Source organism: Corvus kubaryi, unplaced genomic scaffold (assembly GCF_017639235.1).
Source record: "Corvus kubaryi isolate FWS band 111438036 unplaced genomic scaffold, C.kubaryi_AGA036_p1.0 37386, whole genome shotgun sequence".
In the NCBI taxonomy this organism is placed as follows: Eukaryota; Metazoa; Chordata; class Aves; order Passeriformes; family Corvidae; genus Corvus; species Corvus kubaryi.
The window spans coordinates 2,864,108-2,885,250 of record NW_024581128.1 but is presented as its reverse complement, the minus strand read 5'-3'; the positions used below and the strand labels follow the sequence as shown (position 1 = coordinate 2,885,250).

The window sequence follows — 21,143 nt, the reverse complement described above, 5'->3', positions numbered from 1 at the left end:
GTTGGAAGGATACTTTTAAGCATGAGAAAAGCAAAGTAATGTGAAGAGCTGCACATTTATTTTGAAATGTCTGCAGTCCCCGTTCACATGAATTTTTACTTGGTGTGGTGATCCAGCCAGTTCACCTGATACTTCTCAGCTTTCATCTCAGTATTTCTCTGAATAGAAATAAAATCAACAAACCTCAAAATCAAACCACCAGCCCCCCAAATCTCAATGTAAAAAAACCCCACAAATTTGAAGAATTTCCTTCCAAGTGACTGCATTTGTCCGAAAGCAGTGTTTTAAAATGGGAAATGTCAGTTGATCTGCTTGACAAGTGCTGTGGCTATTTCTTGTGGTTGCAGACACAGCAGAGAGCTAAAATTCTGACTTTGGTGTGCATGTAAGAGCATGACGGAAAGGATCAAACCGATTTCATTTGGATAACTCAAAGAGACGAAGTTCCTCACTAGCAAGTCCCATGCAATGTCAGCACGCCAATAGTTACGTATTTTGAAGCATTGTTATTTATAAAATAAAGACAGTTTTGAGTCAAAGTCCAGATCTTACCAACACTTAGCCAGGACAATTTGTTGTAAAGTTAAGCAAGTTTGCAGGATGGTCCCATGTAATTTTCACTTGTGACTAGTTAATTTTACTTCTTTGAGTTTTAGGAGTTTAGATTTAAACTTTTGAGAGCTTTCTGGAGTGATTGCTTGTTGGTCTTATGAGATGTCTTTCAACTGAGCACTGGAAAATCAAGACTACTAAAATCACTGGCAACATGACTTGGAAGAGTTTAGCATTGCAGACCTGACTTTCCTTTCTCCCTGGGAAGAATTTCAGTGGGGATTGATTTGCACTTAAAGAAATGAAATTTGTCTAAATTGTTAAGTAGCATGTGTTTTCTTTTAGGGAAAAAAATCCAAATATTCATGAATATTCAAGGTCTCCTTGATCTGTGGAGTTTTTGATGATGTGCCTTCCTGAAACAGCCTGTGTTACAGAAACTTAAATTCATAAACCAAACATGTTCCCTTGATAAATAACCAGAAAAATAGAATATTTTTAGGAACATTGAGAAAGTGGAAAACTCAATCTGAAGTGATTACTCATGCTCACTTTAAAAAAACTGTCAGTCAATACCAGTTTTTCTACAATCAAGAAGAGTGGAGAAAGGGAGAGGCTTGTAGAATTGCATACAAAAAGACAGCTTTGGTGCAGTCTAATAGTTGCTTAGAAGACATTGAAGACAGACTTAACTACCAAACTTGACTCAGTGCACTATCAAGGCTGTCTATCAGGAAACATGCACAATCAATGACACAGCAGTTGAGTCTTGAATGTTGTGGTATAGTTTGGATATTCTCTTGATCAAAGCATGATGGATTCATATGGTAGGAACTAAAAATACTTCTCTGTAGAAATGAATCTTGGCCATAGTAGATGGAAAAGGGAAATGATGATTGAGTTATGCTGATTCTGCTAAAGAGCTCCAGTTACGTATTAAGGCAGTAAAACTCCCAATGAAACATGGGAGGAATGTATTACTAGTTAATTACAACAGCAAGATATGCCATTGAAGGGATTATTACCATATTTTATGATGACTGGTTTATCATCTCCTTGTTTGTACTTTCCTTTGGTAATGAACTTACCTTCAGAAGTTTGAAATATTCAATATTTGAGCACTAAATATTGTACCCATTGTATATGATAGGAGTAGTTCTTAATATATGGAGTAAGAATACAACTGCAGATGAAAAGAAAACCCAGATGAGAAAATGACATTTTCAATAATTATATGTAGTGCCATGCATCAGCAGTGGTCTGGTTGTTTCAGTTTAATTTTTCTGGTGATGATGAAGTATATAAAGCAATAGATTTTTTGTAATGAAAAGCAAATTCTGTTCCAGCCAATGTGGCCTGTAAAGTTGTTGGATTCCCAGGCCAGTTTCAGAGGCATCTCATCAAATGTGGATGTCTGAAAGATGAACATCTCTTGTTTTAAGTAGTTGGACAACTGTTTGATTGCTCCTTCTATAGGAAAATAGTCTCTTCATGGATGGCTATAAGTGGCATCATTTTTCCTTTGTGTTCCCATTGCTGTCTTCTGTATATATTACACATCTGGACTGTAATGGAAACTTGCTCATTCCTCTGAAACATCTGTTGTGTCCTGCTGCAGTGAAGACCTACTGTTATTTTTGCTGTGTACTCCATAATTGCATTAAATCTTTGTCTAGCAGCCTCTGTTCCAGGTACAATAAATTCAAAATCATGCAGAAATAATTAATACTTTTTCAGGAAGAGTTGCCTTATTTCACAACTAGGCTTTTTGTTTTGTTTTGTTTGTTTAAAAAAAAAAAAACAAGGTGAAAAAAAGGCAAGTCAATGAAAAAGCAGAAAGACCTTTCACTTTTGCTTTGGAAAATGTAAATATCTGAGGAGAAAAATGTTAGGAAGTTTCCATCTGGAAAAAGATTGTTCCTTTCTTCAGTTTAAAGTTATCAATCTGGTTATCCTGTTTATGCAGCTGCTCATAGAAAGGCCTTTAAAAAAACCCCCGAATCCCCAAACAAACAAAAACTAAAAAAGGATAGTAATGTAATGGATTCTTCTAGTAAGAGGAGGAAGGAAAATGAAAAAAAGGATAAATTATAGAATATCAGGCTCCTGGTGGTTTCTGCTGTTAAACCCTGGTGAGGGCCGAAAGAGAAGTGATGGCAAATATTAGTCGTCTCTGGAGCTCAGAGCTCACTCAGTCAGAGACTCTCAACTAAACCGATGAGAGAAAAAAGCCTTTTATTTCCACAAACACAGCTCTAGAGGAGGCTCTGTGTCCCACCATCAAGGAGATCTAGTGAGAATCATCACATGACTCTGGGCTAATTTTTCTGCTAGTTTTTCCTTCACTCCTCAGGCGCCAGACTTTTATTTGGCTGTTTTCTCAGCGTGGTAGAAGGAAATAAAAGGAAACAAAAGAATTCTGAGAAAGGGAACTAGGATTCAGTGATCTTGAGAGTGAGTAGTAGTAGAAAAGTTCTATAAATTTTCACACAAAATCTTTGCTTTATTGTATTTTGTACCACCATCAGATCCCACACGCTGCCCTGACACATTATTTATGTTCCCTCCTGTGCTGAGAAGGATGGGGGACTTGGACTTCATTGCTACAAGACCATGTGGCTTTGGGGCAATAGTTTTAAGCACTTCCTCTTCCATCAGTATTCAGGACACAAGGAGAAGTTATTTTTTTATTTTATGGCAGATCAAAGCTGGAGAGTGCAAGAGAGATACAAAAGGAAAACCAGATGCATTTTACAAATACCCAAATTGTGCTATCAGAGCATTAAATATTTACCAGTGAGTGTCTGCCCATTGAGTACTTTGGTATATTTAATTTCTTTTTATTGTTATTGTCTGTCTGGACTTGGACTTATCTCCTTGGCCAAAGATAAAGGATGATTTGTGTCATGAGCATACAGCATGTGAAGCGGTGCTTAGGTTTTTCTTGAGATTCAATTAATGAGGTAAGGAAAGGGCAGAGGTATGGAAAAAGGCTTTGCTAAGCTGCCTTTTAAATTTCATACCATATTGAAAATGGAACTCTGTCAGAAATAGTTTTGGTTTTGAAGGTCTGCTCTGTGTAACCAGTACAAGAGGCAGCTGCCTAAAATAAGAAAATATTAGGGGGGTGTTTGGGAGCTGTTTATTGAGGGCAAGGCAGGGAGCTGTGGGCGGTGTGTGTTTCCCAGGCTGTCCGGGGCAGCGGGGACCACGGAGCTTGTGCTGCTAACAAGTGGATGCTAACATACTAATGTATTTTTACTTTTCGGCAAAGTATTAAGGCTAGAGAGTTGCAGACTGTTTCTGGCACATGGTAATTTGTTGAAAATCGCTATTTGCAAAATAGAGGGGACCTGTTATATTAACAGAACTGACAAGAAAATAAACAGCTATTTTTAGTTTTGATGCTGTTTGGTGGTTTTGTTGGGTTTTTGTTTGTGTTTTTTAATCAACAGCCTTTGACACTAGGAAAGATAGACACAATGTTGGCTATTAATACCAAATCAAATGTATTTAAATGCGCTGTCTCTGATACTTAATAAATGTTGTAGTGTAGCTTTTTGTGGCTAATAAAACTTGGTTTACATTACACCCCTTGCCTGCTATGATTTGCCTCCTAGGGCTCACTTAGAGTGCATTAAGAAGCTGCACACAAGTTCAGTGTGATTTGCTGCAAAACTTAAATAATTCATTTATGCACCACTGCTCTCAGACAGTGTTTTTACAAACCCTGTAATGAGACAAGCTGTGAAATGTTTTACATGGTGGAAATGAGGTCTGCTACTCAAGAAAAGTCTTTCTGCACAGATTTGATTCCTTGAAGTCTTCAAGAGGACTTTCCAAGTATTATGGTGTAGAACTCCGAAGCACACTGATGTGCTCCCACTGATGAGGCTGTTTGTCCTAACTCAGCAATATCTTTTACTTCCAGTACTTCCAGTGCTTGCACTGGAGGACCTAAAATGGGCACGGGATACTTAAGGAGTGCAGAGTGGAAACTCTGGTTCATTATTTTGGGACAAGGCCCTTTCCTGACTTTGACTATTCCTTGTTTACCACACTGATACTTGTTCTTACACTGCTCTCTGCAATATACTTGACTTTTTAATAATGTGCATGGAAGGAATTGGAATGATCAAAGTTAAAATATACCAGAACTGAGCTTTGCTGTCAAGGTTGTTGATAACTCCCCTGATGTTCACTCTAAATTCTTATCCTCTGGAGTCACGTTCCTTCTGTGCAGCCATAACCTTCAATATCCTCTGCAAAAGTCGTATTGTCATGTGGAGGAGCTTAAAGGTATGCCCTGCACCTGTTCTTTCAGGAAGCAGTTCTCCTGATACAAAATATCTCTATTATTTACACTAAATTATGGAATGATTTTTATTTCTCTTACTCTAGTAATTTGGATGGAGAAGGGGGATTGGCACTTGGCATTGGTGGAGGAAGTGAGACCTCTCTGTCATTTTTGGATGTGTATTAGGCTATAGCTGTTAACTACATGATCAGATCTAATTTGTTCTACAGGAAGAACAAATTACAGAAAAATTAAAACCTAAACAAATTAGTCCTAAATTAGTAATTGGGTAAGAATAATGTGTTTACAGCATGTGTCTGACTTTGCCAGGAAAAGTATCCAACAGTTTATATTTCCCATGCACATCTCAGTACTGACTATATGGCTTAAGATGAGATAGGGGAAAACCTAGGTGTAACTGCGACTACTGGATGGCTTTGTTTGGAATTTGTAACTAATTGGAAGAATGTGTAATTAGAAGCAGATTTTAATTTTTAGTATTAAGACAAAAGTGTTCATTTTTTCATAACTTCTTAACGTGTCAAATTTGCTTTAAAATCCTTTGCTAGAAAATATTTTGTGATTGCCTGTAGTTTTGCATAGCCATTATAAAACTTTAAGTGTGCAAAGGAGATTAATATTTTACAGAATGAAAGCTGGAGAAAAATGAAGAAAACAAAATGCTTGTGCTACTGCTAGGTAGAGATCCCTTTGAATTTGCTAGCACTCCTGTGAGCATTCCCCCCTCTTCTCAACCAGACTTGAATCTGAGAAAATTACCATCTGTGCATAGATATGCAGGAAATGAGCTAAATTTGTAGTGTAAACATTTTCAAATGAATATTTGCACAGTACAGTCTCTAAGTAATGCATTATCCTCTTTCATTTGGTAATCAACACATATCCCTTATGAGTTGTGTTGAAAGGGAAGAGAGTGACTCTCACTAAACTCTAATTATCCTTTCCTTCCTCCTGGGAAGAGCTCTCTTTAAGCTCCCTTTTGTGAGCTGCTCTGTGTTTCACAATCATTACACCTCTTCATCACTCTTTCTCCTTATTTTGCCTCAAAGTGTACTGTAAAATGTAAGGACACAAACCCAGATAGCTCCATGTAGAGATATCTGCTGAATTCCTATGATGCAGGATTCCCAGACCAACACAAAGCCTCAGTGAGATTCAGAGAAACTAACTTTCAACTGAGGTTTTATGCAGGACACAGGTTTGTGGTAATACATAAATATTTCTTGGCTTAGGACTGGGAGAATGACATATTTCCATTAGCCTCGAAGTATTTTTGACTCAATTCAATCTGCAGCAATATGAGTCAACTGTTTTCTGCTAAGCAGTGTTTCTAATTCAGCCTTTTTCCTAATAAGCACGTACGTATAACGTGAGCTTCCTACACCGATTAATCTGTGTTTCCTCCATATGGTTGGTAGATTTTTATTTTCTTTTAATTCAGTGCAAGCTGCTGAATAGTAAAATGCAGTCAAGATCTTGTTCTAGCGAAAAACGGACTCCAGCTGAACTTACCAGGGAATTGCCAAAATTAGCATATCCTGGTAGTTTTGGGAAAGGAATTTTTCAGTCCATCCATCTGACTAGTAGGGCTTGAAAATGGATGAAGTTTTGAGTAGTCCTGTATAGAAGGCCCTGTGTTTTTCTGAGTAAATTTTTGAAGGCGGGGTGTATAGAAGAAAAAAGCTGGACCAAACCTCACTGAAGCTGGTTCAGAAGGACAAAGTAATAGGCCTGTGGAGTTGTCCTGAGACCACTCAGCTGAGATGCTACACCTCGGCAGAAAGAGAGGCAGAAAGAATGGGGACATCAGAAGATGGAGAAGATCTGTGTTTAGTATAGTATTGAACTTAAGAGGTTTGGAAGTAGATACTTTGTATTTGGGGAGGGCAGGAATTTACAGCCTGTGCATGGAAAAGAATGATTTTCTTTGCTAATTTTAATGTGCAATTAGGAGTGTTAGAGTGATACCAGCAAAGCTTTGCTATTACTGCCTCTGGGCTATCAGTAAAGCTGTAGCCCTGTTCATGTGCATCCACGGATACAGAGAACACAAAGACAAAAAGCAGTGCACACATGCATGGTAAAGCACTGCAAAATCTAACTACCCCTTCCAGAAACCTTGATTAACACCCTCTTTTCCCCCCTCCAAAAAACCAAAACTGAACAGAATAAAAACCTTTTTCTTTAGTATCAATGAAATCTAATGGCATAGTTTTTCTCCTTCAAGCAGGGAGAATGTTAATCCCTGGAATGCACTTTGTACAAATTAAAGTCCTTTCCTCTTCCAAACATGATTTTTAACAAAGGAATCAATCTCCCTCCCAGCAAACCAAGGTGAACAAATACATATACAAAATAATAAAATTGCTTTTTTCTTATTATAAGAGTTTGTTTGGTTTGCAAAGCCAAGCTGGAATATTTATGCCCTCCCTTTTAGGGAAGGTCAGCAGATATATACTCAATTGCCTATTTGTGTGCATTAAATCAAGTGACTCTATATTCAATATTTTGTTTTTTAATTTTGCCTGAGCAGGAAGCTGGAAATCTAAATTAATGGCTCTTCCCCAGTGACATAAATTCTGTGAGGTGTTTGTAGCTTGCTTGCCTCGTTAAAGTGCTCTGACATGATTGATAACCCTTGACCCCTCCGACAGTGAAGGCTGCTCAGCAGAGGCAAGTAGACCATGCAGAGAACTTGTACTAGGATCCAAATTCAAGATGTTTTCATTTTTTCCAGTTCCAGGTTGTGAGGAATGGTTTCTAAACAGGTTGGTACCCTTCTTGTTTTCTCACTAACAGCTGCTGTTGGGCATGATAATATACCAAAGTCACTGCAGCTGAGTAAGGAGAAGTAAAGCTTGTTCCTGTGGCGTATCTGGGGGCAGTAAAGTCCCTTCTGCTGAGGGGGGAACTGCTGTGCTGGGACCATCTTGTGCACACCCTGTACTGTTATATGGTGTGGGTAGTTTAACATGCAAAGGGTCCCCATGTGAGTGGTCTACCAGATGTCCCACTTTTTCCCCCTTTCTCTGTTTACCCGTGCACCGACTTGATGGACCTTGAATTTACAAGACCAGATTTCTTCCAGAGAACAGTAAAGTTGCCATAACAAAGATCCAGACCGTAAACATTTCAACCTACTTTTCACTGTCTTTTTAGTGTTCAGTTCATTTTCTCAAGCAATGATTGACCCTTGCCTCATTCCAAGACAGCCTTTACTCCAATGGACTGGGAATCTGATGGACCAGTGCAGGCAAGTTGAGGTGTGGGCACCTTGGGAAAAACTTCTGTTAATTCTGGAGCTTGGATTTAATCTCATACTCTTTTTCCCATTGTATGATACTGAGGCAGAGAGTGGATTTGCCCTCTGTGTCTTAACATTTGTGAGGCTTGTGGGTTTGCTAAGGGATAGCTTGCAACTCATATTATTGGGATCTTTCCTGTAATGCAGCAATTCAGTCCCTCCCAATTTGTTCAAAATACAGGAACTTAACTTGAGCAATAGGTATTATCTACAGCTAGTTCTCAGTAAGGTGTAAATGAAAATAGATTAAGTGTCAGATACAAATTATCCTGATCTGGCTACCCATGCAAAAATTGGGAAAAAAGTCTAAAGTGTTTGGTCTTCAAATAATGAATATGCAACATTTAATGAATTTCCCAGAGCTTTGAATATAGGTCCGAATCAAGGATAAAATTGTCCAAAAAACCCTTACAAAGGACTGAAGAAATGAATAGCACCAGTCACCTGTGGCTGTTGTTGTGGCTGGGATCCCAGCAGAGGTACCTGTGTTGCAGCATAGAGACATCTCTCTAATCAATGTTACTGCTACTTTTTATTTTGTCTTTAGGCAGAAGCAGAAAGTAAATGTAAGTAAAAGAGCCATGCACATTGCTCTTTCCATAATCCTTGTTCTCTGAACTACTTTTTCCCCACAGGCTATTAGTGTCTTTGAATAAGTATCCAGTTCTCAATGAGTGCTGCGCATCTGAAGTTAAAGTGGCTGCTAGTAACTGAAGTGACAGCTACGCAACTGCTAGCAACCAAGAGAAGCTTGCTAAACCTGAAGATGTCACATCGTCTTTGTAGTTCCATTTCAAAGCTTTTGGAGACTGAAGTGCCATATTTTCAGACAGAAACAGGTAGTCAACTAGGGTGTTTATTCATTGAAGGTCAGGCTTTTATATTATGAAACTTCTAGCAGATGTGATAAGCAGTAAATTGCAGATCTATCACCTTCTCTTTTCTATATATTTTTTTTTTCTCCCTGTGAGTGTGTGTGTGAAATCAGCAGAATACTGCCTACATTTGATTTATGGCCCACTTTTGAGCAACTCTTATCAGGCTCCCACAAGCCCTTTTCTGATGCAACTCGTGTCTGAATGACAATAGACAACCAGTGCCATTATGCTCCAAAATCCCTCTCTGCATTCTAGACACCTAAGATTACATCTGGGCTATTGATTTATTACTGCCCCCCCTGCTTTTTTTTCCCCCACAGGGACCAGTTTGTTCAGCCTGAACAAGATAGACTATTATTAAACTGAGCAAACTACTCCATGTGAACTTGGTAGAGAAATAATCATTTGCAACCACCTTTCTAACCACCCAGGTTCATAAAGAAATGTAGGTGTTGAAATATTAAGACTGTTTATATATGGGTCCCACCATCCGTGTTTGTTCAGATTATATATAATTTATATACATGAAATGAGACCCAACAGGCATTCTGTTGTGTTGGACATTATAGGCATATTGCCTAAAGCACAACAGTATTGCCACCCAATATACAAAACCCAAATTATTACAAATCTTCGTTATAGAAATACCTATTGTAACGCCAACTGTATCTGTGGCAGGAAGATTTTATGACACATTTTAGAGCCTCAGCAAAATTTATATATTCTACCAATAGATTTTTTTTCTTTTTTTGGGGAAGGAGAGGAAGCTATAAATTTTACAGTACATTGGATTTTTATATCTCCTAAAAATGTACTGTGCAGGATCCACATTTAATATCCCTCAGCTATAGTAATCTGTGTATTTAAGTCAGTAAGTGAGAAGATACAGACAGGGCTTCTAGGTAAAATGGTTATTTTTTTCCTTTCTCTCTCCTCCCCCCAACTCCCCCTTCCCTCCTACAAGCACATACCTCACCCCTGCATCTTCTTTTAGTTCAAATAGCATTACAAAAGCTGATACACTGATTCAGGCTTCACATGTGAACTCCTCTGGCTTGCTTTTAGGAAACTCTGAGCACCAGAACACCAAACCAGCAACTTCTGCAGCTGCTCTGAGAAAAACCCAGAGCATGGCATGGACCGAACACCACAAACAGAGACTTTCAAAGCTTTGCTCTCCCTGTTCTTGGTCATGGGGACAGATCTGCTTGACTTTGAAATACACCTCCCATAGTCCTATATGACCTACATCAAAAGTTTTTTTTATTCTGCCTACTATTCATTGTGTTTAAGTGTCTGTCATTGCTTGTGTCCTGATAGACTGTTTTTTCCAGTGACATGTGGGCAGGAAGTGTTACACACAGGCTGTAATTTAAGTATTTTGTTTTAGGCATTTCTTTTTTCTCCTGTGGAGCAAAACACTCTATCAGCAAAGAACCAAATAATGCCAGCATCGAGTAGGGAAAAATTAAGTTTTGTCATTTGTTACTAGATGTCAGGTGATTATCATGTAATTTTCTCATATTTAAGAATAAAATAGTCCTTTGGAAAAAAAAAACCAACATTTTTCATTTGAAGTTTTATAATTATTCCATGTTTCCTTCTCTGGGCTTCTATTTCTTCTCTGTCCATTCTGGGCTTGATCCTGCCAGATCCTGTGTCTGTTCCAATAAAACACCTATGGATATAGTCAACAGCATTTGAAAGCTCAGATATCCATGAATGGTTTTGAAATATTGCAGTATTTTTGTTTAAAGATAGCTGGTCTATTGGGTGTCTGAGTAATACCTATCACTGAGGCCTTGTAGAAAGTGAAGATATTTTTCCTATGAAAATCACACCTTTTCAATCTAGTTGAGCATCTAAATACTGGAATGAGAAAAGGAACTGTGGTAATGCTGAGTATGACTGAGTCTGTTCAGTAGCAAAGAAATAAGTTATACAGAAATACATAAATCAGAGTAACACAGACCCATAGATTGCATTGCTATTGGTAACTGAGAGCACTATGGCTCTGCAAGGATATTGGGGACTTACAGTAGTTTCTGGGTAGAGTAGGGAGAATAATTCATGGCTGATGGAAAAGGATGAAATGTTTTTTTCCTCAGAATGGAGCAAGTAAGAAGGGATGTGAAGGCAGCACAAAACAAGAAGTGGAGAGTCAAGCAAACTGAAATATGGCAGGCTGAAAAACCCAAAAGGGAACACTTTTTCCCGTAATGTGTAACTCAGCTGGGAAATTCTGTGCTTCTATTCAACGGAGAACAAATCAAATTTTAGAGAGAGATAACCAAATTTATAGCAGTAGTCCATGCTACAGCAGGAAGAGCAATGTCAAGGTCATTAGCAATGCACTGCATCCAGCCTTCAGTATGTGGGTAGCTGGGGCTTGAGAGGGACAGGTAGCCAATAAATACAGGTAGCAGAGTTAAACTTTGAAGATTAGTTCTGGCCATAAGAGGCTACGCTTGAATGACTGTTGCCCTTATCTAGTATTGTATTTCCATTAAATTAAATGTTTTTTTAAAAGTTTGGGATAACCAGGGTGTTGGATGTCCTGTGCAGAATGTTAGTCTCAGTCTCTCTATGTCATGGTTGATTGTTGTACAGAGGAAACAGAAAGCACAGCAATGCAAACAATATAAAACAGATTTAAGTCTTGCTGAAGCTGACAGTCACTTTTGTGACACTCACTACTGTTTGGAGTAAACTCTTCAGAATCTTTCTGGCCTGTGTTACAACTGTTGCATTATTGCATCTCAGTGTCACCAGGAAAAGCAGTGGCAGAAACCTGCTCTGGGTAGGCCAGATCTAGAGTTTTTATGGCTTAATGGAGGACCTCGTCTTCTGTCATGAAAACTCCACCATTCCCTTATAGCAGCTGACTTGAAATTGTGATGTATTTGTCTAAAGGCATTTCCTGGTTTTACTATGTTTTGGAGCAGAAAGCTATTAATTTCTTTTAGCTCCTGGTGTCTTCTACCCTGCAATACAGACACTGGCCCACAAAAGTATTGGCTTGCATAATGCTGCTTCAGATAAAGGTCATAAATGGTCTTATTTGGAAATTAATTCAAATAAGAAAGAGAACGAGCCAAAACCAAGCCTCTACTGGGCATGTTAATAATGTCATTTGTTTACAGAGTGCAAGATCTCTGCTAGAGGACATCCTGAATCATTGGCTGCTGCCCTTAGTGTTTGCCTTTGGTTGTCCCTGTTGTGAGGGAAGTGAGTCCAAAGGTCAGAGAGACTCTGCTGGATCAACAGTGCCTGAAGGTATCTATTCATCTTGTGGAAATCCAGGCTGATATTTTGAAAGATGGAAGTTAGGATTTTGATGCTTAAAAGAAAAAATTGATGGGATTCACTTCCTACTGTGGACCAGGTCTAGTACAGTCATTGGTGATACAAGAATTAGTGCTGCAGTTCCTGAACACTAACCAGAAAAAAGGAGGTCGTTGAAATGTTGGAAGACAGTGGCAGCAGATTAGAACGGGTGTTTGAGGGCAGTGTCTGTGGTGCATGTGACAGGAATGCCTATCGGCATGAGTTTTTGGTATGCTTATTTCTTATGCATGCAAAGTCTGTGTGGTTTGGGTTTTTTTCTGAGCAGTCTTCAACCCAGTAAATGCAGAAATATTCCCCTAAAAAAAAATCTTTGTTTCATTGCACTTCCCATACATACACAAAAGGGGGTGAGAAGACACAGTCAAAAAATAATCTTTAGAGAAGGGTGTTTGTTGTAGAGGTGGGCAGGGCTTGCGTGGCTCCGCGCAGAAAGTGTGCTGAGTTTCAGCAGGTAGCAGGTAAAAGAGCAAACAAATAGGGAGCCATATTGTCAGCCATGCTGAAAAGTGCTCTGATGCCCTTTCCTAAGCATTTTCTCATCAACAACAACAACAAGATCAGATGTTAGTGTCAGAGACACGAATAGCACAGCCACATGGCTCTTGGCTCTTTCCTTCAATAAGTAGCAGGAGCAATTAATTAGCTCTTGGAACATGTTACATCTATAGAGAGGATTTTAAACCCTCACTTTGTTTTTAAGATTTGACAGTAGTTCTGAACTGTTCAAAGGTGCATGTTTAACACCTTGGCATTCTGGCTTCAGCAGCAGGTACACAATGGCTGTCTTCCCACAATTTCAGTTGCACTTTCGGTTTAAGAGAGCATGTTTCACTTATTACAGTGAATAAAGAGCAGGGTATATTCAAACACTCTGCAAGGGTCTCCTGGGTGTAGCTATGGATAGTAGGTAGTATTTATGCTCCATTTTGTATGCTTGTCAACAGCTCTTATTGTCAGACTTCTTTTTTTTTAATGCAGGTTGTCCTCAGGAAAGGAATGAAAAGGAGTGAATGTTGCCTCGGCTGCTACAAAGTGCTACATTGTCTCAAGTATAAATCATCATCCTGAAGTTCATTAACCTTAATATAATTTAGTCTTCATGTGTCATCAGTTGAGCCCAAGCCTTCTAGATGAGTCATTCACTATCTGCTAGATTTGTGGGGGCAAACTAATTTTTGTATATAATGAACCTTATCCATAGGCCTCTTTCTTTCTGCAGTCTGCTCATTGAATTGGAATGGCATTTGTTGGACTGAGAAGGTGCTGTGAGACAAGCAGGGTTGTGACAGCCTAAAAGAATAGGAGCAACCAGCTCCAGAGAAAAGTCCTTGTAATAGCAAGGATGTCAATGGAGTGATGTAACAGCTCTGATTCTCCTTTTTTCTACGGCACCAGTGTGTAAATCAGGAATTGTGGAAGGTATCTTTTCCGCTTTATACCGGCTAGCGCTTGTATTTCAATGCCTTAGAAAGCCTCGAGCAGCCTTGAGAGGTAGCAAGGGCGACCTAGCACTTTAGTAGCTCTAAAATCGGTACCTGAATCAGCTGCAGAGCAAATACCATCAGCAGAAGCAAAGAGGGAGAAATATAGCTCCCTGCTCGCTCAATTCCCTGCAGTTAGAAGCTTTCAAATGAGACAGATGACCAGAGATGTTCACAGGAAAGTCGCTGAGCTGAGAGAGGGCATTTGCCTCCCCTCGACCATCTTTTATTAGGAGAAGGGGAAAGGGGAGGACTGGGGGCGGGCCCGGGGTGAGCGGCCAATCAGACACTGCTGAAGAGTCTGAGTTACATTTGGCTTTGCCCGCGCTTGGAACAAAGGAGCTCAGAGCACATGTCTTTGGGAGGGGGGAGGGGAAGCTCAGAACAGGCAGCAACAAGGAATGGCCCTGTTGCAGCAAAGAGAAATGTATTTGAGAAACTTCTGCAGAGCTGCCATGTACCCAGCCTCGGCTGTCCACAAAGCAGTGCAGATGCCCAAAACTGAGCATTGAGGAACTGTGAAGACCTGAGGGATGACAGCAGAGCTCAGCTGGTGTCCTCAGCAGCCATCTTAGCCCACCAGCTGCTTTGCCAGTGTCCTGCACTGCCCAGGGGTCACATAATGGGTTGATTTTAGGGAGGGATGTAAAGCAAGATAATATAGCCACTGACCTTGTGGATTTTTACAGGGAAATCATCCTGTTCCCAGGGGCTGGCGTGACACAGGTGGAGCTTGCTGGAAGGTTTGACAAATGGGCTGTGGAGACTGGCACTGTGTGTGGAGCAGAGGCAGGGGTCGATGTAGTGTGTGTAAGATGAAAGATGAGGACAGGACTAGGTCAGGGAGAGCATTATATCTTGAGCCATAGTCTTTTCCACTGTCCAAACTCCACAGAATCAATTTCTCCATCTCTTCCAGCAAATCAGAGGCATTTTTAATTCACACTTGTAAAAACTGCTACCTATTTCTACTACTTTGTGGATTAAAAAAAATACCTGAACATGTACACACAGATATATAACAGAACAAAAATTCCTCCACAGCTTCAGGTCATCACTCTTTTGGCTGCCTGAAGCTCACCTATTGACAGAAATCATCTACCTCCAGCTGATCTTACTTCTCAGCCAAGGTCTGAAAGTCTGTCACCTCCCGTCATGATCTGTCATACAAACATCACACACAGTGTTAACCTAACAGTTAGAAAGATTTGTTGCAAGTCTGTTGGCTCATTTTTAAAAAGAAAATTTAAACCCCCTAGTACAATGGGGTTGAATTGTCTTATAGATTATGGGCAGAGGCTGGGTCTCAGTTTATCCTAGTAATCTGCCCAGATTTCTCACAGGAATCCTGTGGACTGCACAAAGAATGCTTGAGTCAGACTCCTCTCTGCTCAAGACTCAATAAGGGCATGTGTTGATCTAAACACATATATCTTCATCTGTGCTGGGGGGATAGGGGGCAAAGAAAATCAATGCCATCTGTGGCTGAATTTCTAGTTGTGTTTCACAAGGCTGTTACTTGGCTCATCTCTTACCTCCAGACACTGCAGAATAGTTCTGCTGCATTCCTTCTGCATTCTCTAAGAAGATAGGCTTGGCCTATTACTTCTGTTTCTGCTTCTTCTCTGTCTTTTTCAGCCTTTTTCCCTCTTCCTCCTTTTTGCTTCTCAAGGTTTTTGCCTCTCTGATGCCTTTTTTGGCTTCTCCATTGCCTTCCTCTCCAGGGCTCTGAGTGGGCAGGGCCAGTGAATTGCTTCCCAAAGCCCAAGAGCTGCAGTAGTCTGGTTTTGCCCTCAGAAAAATAATGATTTTTACAGATTTGCTGATTTGAAAGAGGTCTTTAAAATCAGAAAGAGGAGGTCTACCTGCTAAAAATCATGTTCATTTGAACAAAAGTTATTTATATATGTAAGATTTTTAAAGGCGTCTTGAGAGAACTGAGAGAAAGGACCTATAGGTTGTTATATAATTTTTGAGGTCTTTGTGCTACATTAGAGTCTCAAATCAGAATATATTTGTATCATTACAATTGGTGTTCAATTTAAACATCTTTGCTTAACATGGTTTAAAATGATAAATGTAGTTTAAACATAACATAAAGCTTAAATGCTGTTTTTCTTCTTTTAAAGAAATTCTTGCTGTTTTTCTATTGTTTTCTGAAAACTCTTCCTTTTGCTGTCACAAAACAATTCCAACTTAAGCACTAAAAATACTTTGAGTTGTAATAACAATAAGAAATGGCTATGTTCAAGGTCTAGAGAGAGTAAAGAATGGAGTTGTTGTTTTGAAACCCCCTAATAATTTACCTAGACCAAATCTCCTAATCTTTGCACCTATTGTATGGAAGAATCAGTCAATCAGCTGTATTGATGTCTCTCCATTAACTAGTTTGTCCTTAGTTCTTGACTAGGTGAAGGGTCCATGAGGACACATCCTCAGCTGCATGACCAGGAGCAAGACTGAGGCTAAAGTAATGTTTGAAAGGTTTTCTTTTCATTTGTAGAACAAATGTTTTCATCCAACTGTAGCACAGTCAAACAGAGTGAAGGAAACATAACAATCCTCCTGCCTCTTTATCTGTGTTTTTATAAGGTCACCCATCACCACGGTATCTAAGTGTCTTTCTTCTTTCCTTCAAGGGTCCTGGTCAGGAGTTGAAAATAAGGAAAAGAGAGGATGAAAAACCACAAAGGTAGAGGCATATGAAAAGTAAAAAAATACGGAGCTGGAGGCGAACCTAAACACTCAGAGGTAGTTTGCCTTGAGGAGCAAGAACCCTTGAGACCTATGTGTAGACTTTGGAAAAAAGAACCTGTGAACAATAGTAAAGGCTATGAACGTACCATCCCTCTGACAGGTATGTAAACCTTAAGATTAAAATAACAGCTTCAAAAATCCTTCTGTCAGAGTGAGTTTGCTTTAGCTAGTCAGGGTTTCAGGGGAAGTATCATAAAGACAATATATATCAAGTGGAGATAGCTAAGGAAATTTCTGAGTGAAATTTCTGAACAGGTTGGTCCTTGAAGCATATTCTCTAAAACTTGACAAAGTTATCATGACATTAAAATAACATTATATAACATCAAGTAATTAACGGTTCTAACTAGTGGATTTTAAAAATATTTTTTCTGTATATGTTGAATCATCTTTAAGATAAATTTTGTACATAAGAAAAATGACGAATCAGGAAGGGCACAAAATTTGAGTTCCCTTTTTTTGTATTTGTGTCAGTTATTGTTTTGATTTTTTTAAAATTTCACCAACATTTCTGGCAATTCCAATACTCTTTTACTTCACAAAGTAATTGTGAAGGGTTCCTTAACAGGCTTTTACATTTTTGACTTAGTTTAATAATGTATTTCCACTCTATCACATTTTAGTTGTGGGGGCTGGTTTATTGTACTTACATTCATGGTCACACTGAGGAAGAGATGGTGGGTATTTCAATCACCTATGAGCATCTCTGAACATCCACTAGTTGTATGCTAATCACATCCTTTCAAGAAACATGGGCCACTAACCTAACCCCTTTTTGCATACTGCAAGGAAGTAAGAGAATTCTTGACCGCAGAAAGCAGACATGATCTATATTAAAGCAGGGAAATGACTCAGCAAGCGCTCATTGATACTTCTTTAAGCAGCAGCTGCCTCCTCCTAGAGATCTTAGTTGAGGTTTGCAGATGACCACATGTAATGATGTGGTTTCTTGTCACTAATAATAATTATGTGAGGCAGCAATATGTGGTGCAAAATATTATTACTCAGTAAGTGGCATTTCACTGACCTAGCTACCCCAAAAGCTTATTGCCAGGTTTTGTACATCACCACTGCTTCCAGAAACACAGTAGACTTCAAGAAATGTGTAGCAAAAATTTCAGCTGCTGTCAGGCCATGTACAAGTCAAGTATAAGGCCCACCCGAGTCAAAGGCTGGTTTACACTGTGGAGCAAAGTAGACTGAAAGGTCAAATTCTCAAAATCATCTCATAAACTTTGACATTTACTTTGACAGATCCCATACCTCTCTACACAGCCACTGGTTCAACAAAATACTTAGACCTATGACCAGCTAAGAAAGATATGAATCATTGCACTGCCTTCAACATGGTGACTCACATCCCCAAGTAGCATCCCCTGAGCTGCCCCTCTGGATTGGCCCCTTCACTCCAACACTGCTGGAATGACTTGTCTGCAGTTTCAGGTGTTTATTAAAGGCAAATGGGTCATGATGATGGATTGTGTTTTTGCTGCCCAATTGGAAAGTATGACCCCAAATATTGGGATCTCTTATTCCATGTGGTTCTTTCCTATTTATTCCACCAAGAAAAGAATGCCATATGTAAAAGCATTATAATTCAAGAAGAAGAATTTTTCCAGAAGTGCCACCCCCCAATTCTCAAATAGGAGCAGTAAAATAATTTCTTTTAATTGTTTTGCCTTTACGTTTCTATGTACCTGTTCTATGCAATTAATTTCATCACAAATCCAAAGAAATGTTCACAGTTTTTCCTCAGACATGTTATTTGTGCATGTCTATCAGAGAATCATAAAAATCAGAGACAGAAAATTTCTTTTGCATTAGATCATCTCATCGCTGCCCTTGCCAGCACAGATCTTTTCCCCTGTACAGTATATTCTCCACTGCTTTGTCCAGTCTAGCTTTAAGTAGATGAAATATGGTACTTTCTCACTGTCCTGACAGAAGCTGTTGGAGAGGCTTGGAGGTGATTGACACTGGCACCCTCTGAAGGTGTGTTGTGGACCTTACCACACTTGTCATTTGTATCCAAACACGGTGCTTTCCGCCAGCTGTCATGAGTATTGTGTGGCCATAATTCTTTCAGTGTTCTGTGCTGAACACTTGCAACTAAGATGGAACAAAATAAATGAAAATGTGGTTTTGGTTTCTTTTTGGCAGACAGTATACATAGGGTTAATTCATTTGAGCAACCCAGAGGGGAAAGAGTAAGGTGAGGACCTCTAGAATATTTTGCTGATGAAAACTAGAGGTATTGAGATATGCTGTGCTTGTCTGCACATGAAGATTTTACCTAGATAAAGAGGTCTATTTTATAGGGTTCAATTAATAACTACATTTGAAATACTCGCTGCTCTCGTGACACAGAAAGCAGATTTAGCCAAATGGTTGGTGCTTTTGAAGAGCGCTACTGATGATATACACATTTAAGCAAAGTAGTAATAGTATTTGCAGTTTCCTTTTCCTCTGAAGGAATGTATCCAGTGTTTTACTCAGTCCTTGCTCAAACTGTGCTGCTGCTTTGGGGTTGGGACATGTCTGCCACTCCGTGGCATGACAAAATATAGCTTAGACTTGATGGGAAGTCAGCAGTAAGCTACTGGACCTCTTGTATTCAGACTCTTATTCTTGAACTATTCTCTTTCTCCCCAAAGGTGTTAACACACTGTCCAGAACAGAAAACAAAGGGTGTTAGCTGATCTCTTTGTTTAAATGTTTGCTTTCTCTTCTTGTTGTCACCAGAGCCTCATCTTCTAATTGTACCAGCCATAGACCTATAAAGCCAGGAATCTCGAAGTACAGTTCTCCATCCAGATCACTGTCATTACTCATTTCTATAGCCTTACTGAGAGAGGAATACTGTCTCTTGGTGCAGCCTCTTTACTTAATACTTTTACTCAATTCATATTGAAGGTTCTTAAAGTAGAGATTATTCATACCACTTTCACTGCTTGCTGTTACTGCCTCTGAGTTCATGAATCCTAAACTAAGATCACATCATGTAGCCCAACTACATATCCATAGATATGGATATGTAGTACCCCATTAAAAGGTCATTTTAAGCAATTAATATTTTATTTATAAATACTTACAAATATTTATTATAAACTGGCTTTAAACAGCAGCTCATGAGAATGAGCTTTGTATTAAAACATGTTCAAAAGTTTAATTATAAGAAGGAAAATTCAGCTGAGCTGTTAAAAGCATACATTGCAATACCCTGCTTTGGCCAGTTCATGTTAGGCTGCCACATTCAACTGAGAAGGCAGATTTTGTTGCATTCCACACTAAATCCAAGAAACCAAACTAGTGATTTAGGGAACAGCTAAATACTCCATGTTCTTGTCTTTCTTGGGCAATACTCTTGTCTGAGACTCTGGGTCAAATGCTGCTTTTGAAATCTGTGTGACTTATGGCTGAGAAGGAGTTTTGCTGGATTTGAAAGATGAGGGTTTGTGCCTACTGGAAAGCCCACTCTTGAAAGTGGGAGTCACCCTCCTGACTCAAACTGTGGGCTTTATATCTAGCTCTGAAGGGTCCCCCATTTTGCTCACCCAGTAAATCAGAGGTCTGACTCCAGTGGAATCATCATCTGTTTGGTAGGGATCCTTCCTTGTAATACATTGCTTTGTTTTGTTTCCTTTTTCTGTAAACTCCTTCTAGAAAAGCCTTCTTGGGCTGTTTCCCTGAAACATTACACCCTTTAGGAGAATAGTATTTGACTGTTTACCCCTTTGTAATACAGGGCTGAAAACAGGGTAGTTTTAAAAATAAATAATATTATAAAATTATAAAAATCATCATCATCATCACTCTGGCAATTGTTTTATATCTTTACCTCAAACCAGAATGACCAAACATCTCTGATTAATTATCCTACAGGAGCATTTAAATTCAGCAATTGTAATAGTTCTTAACAACTGCTGTTGATGGTGTTATTTTTCACTGGTAAGAAAAATGGTTATTGCTCACATTGACCTCCAGTAAATCTTGTCACCCAGCCCATACCCTAGTCTTGAAATATAATTAAAGCACTCTGGTTTGATAATAGTGACTTACAAAAGTGTAAGAACTAGTATTTACATTTTTTCTTTTTATTGCTTTTAAGTTTCATACAAAAGGAAAGGTAATGCAACTGAATTACCTTAAATGGCCATGACTGATTTATTTCTGTCTAGAAATGTTGCAACTTACATACATCAATTTTTTTTTCCTTAGGATTACCTCAGTGTTTGATTGGCCTTTTATTTTTGTTTTTTTTTAAGATGATTTTAAATTCAATCCACAGTGTGAGAACCTTCAGAGGACTGAAGCAGTTGTTTTTATCCTACATGAAAAAAGGTGACTAAACGAATAAATAAAAATGAGGTTTACAGCTATATATTTCTGCATACTGCTGTTCATGATATTCCGTGTTGTTGTAGCAACATGTTCCTCATCTATATTTAGTTTAATAGCTGCTTTTGGAATATTGCAAGCTAGTACAGTATATTATCAAGTGGTTT

At 39.0% G+C, this 21,143-nt stretch overlaps 1 long non-coding RNA gene across 1 annotated transcript in view; it reads left to right on the top strand.

The window, feature by feature from the left end:
* The first annotated feature begins 16,526 nt into the window (after positions 1 to 16,526).
* Positions 16,527 to 21,143, top strand: part of LOC121668733 — a 113,929-nt gene continuing 109,312 nt past the window's right edge. The window contains exon 1 of the long non-coding RNA XR_006017544.1: positions 16,527 to 16,738. This is a non-coding gene — a long non-coding RNA (uncharacterized LOC121668733). The remainder of the gene's footprint in view (positions 16,739 to 21,143) is intronic.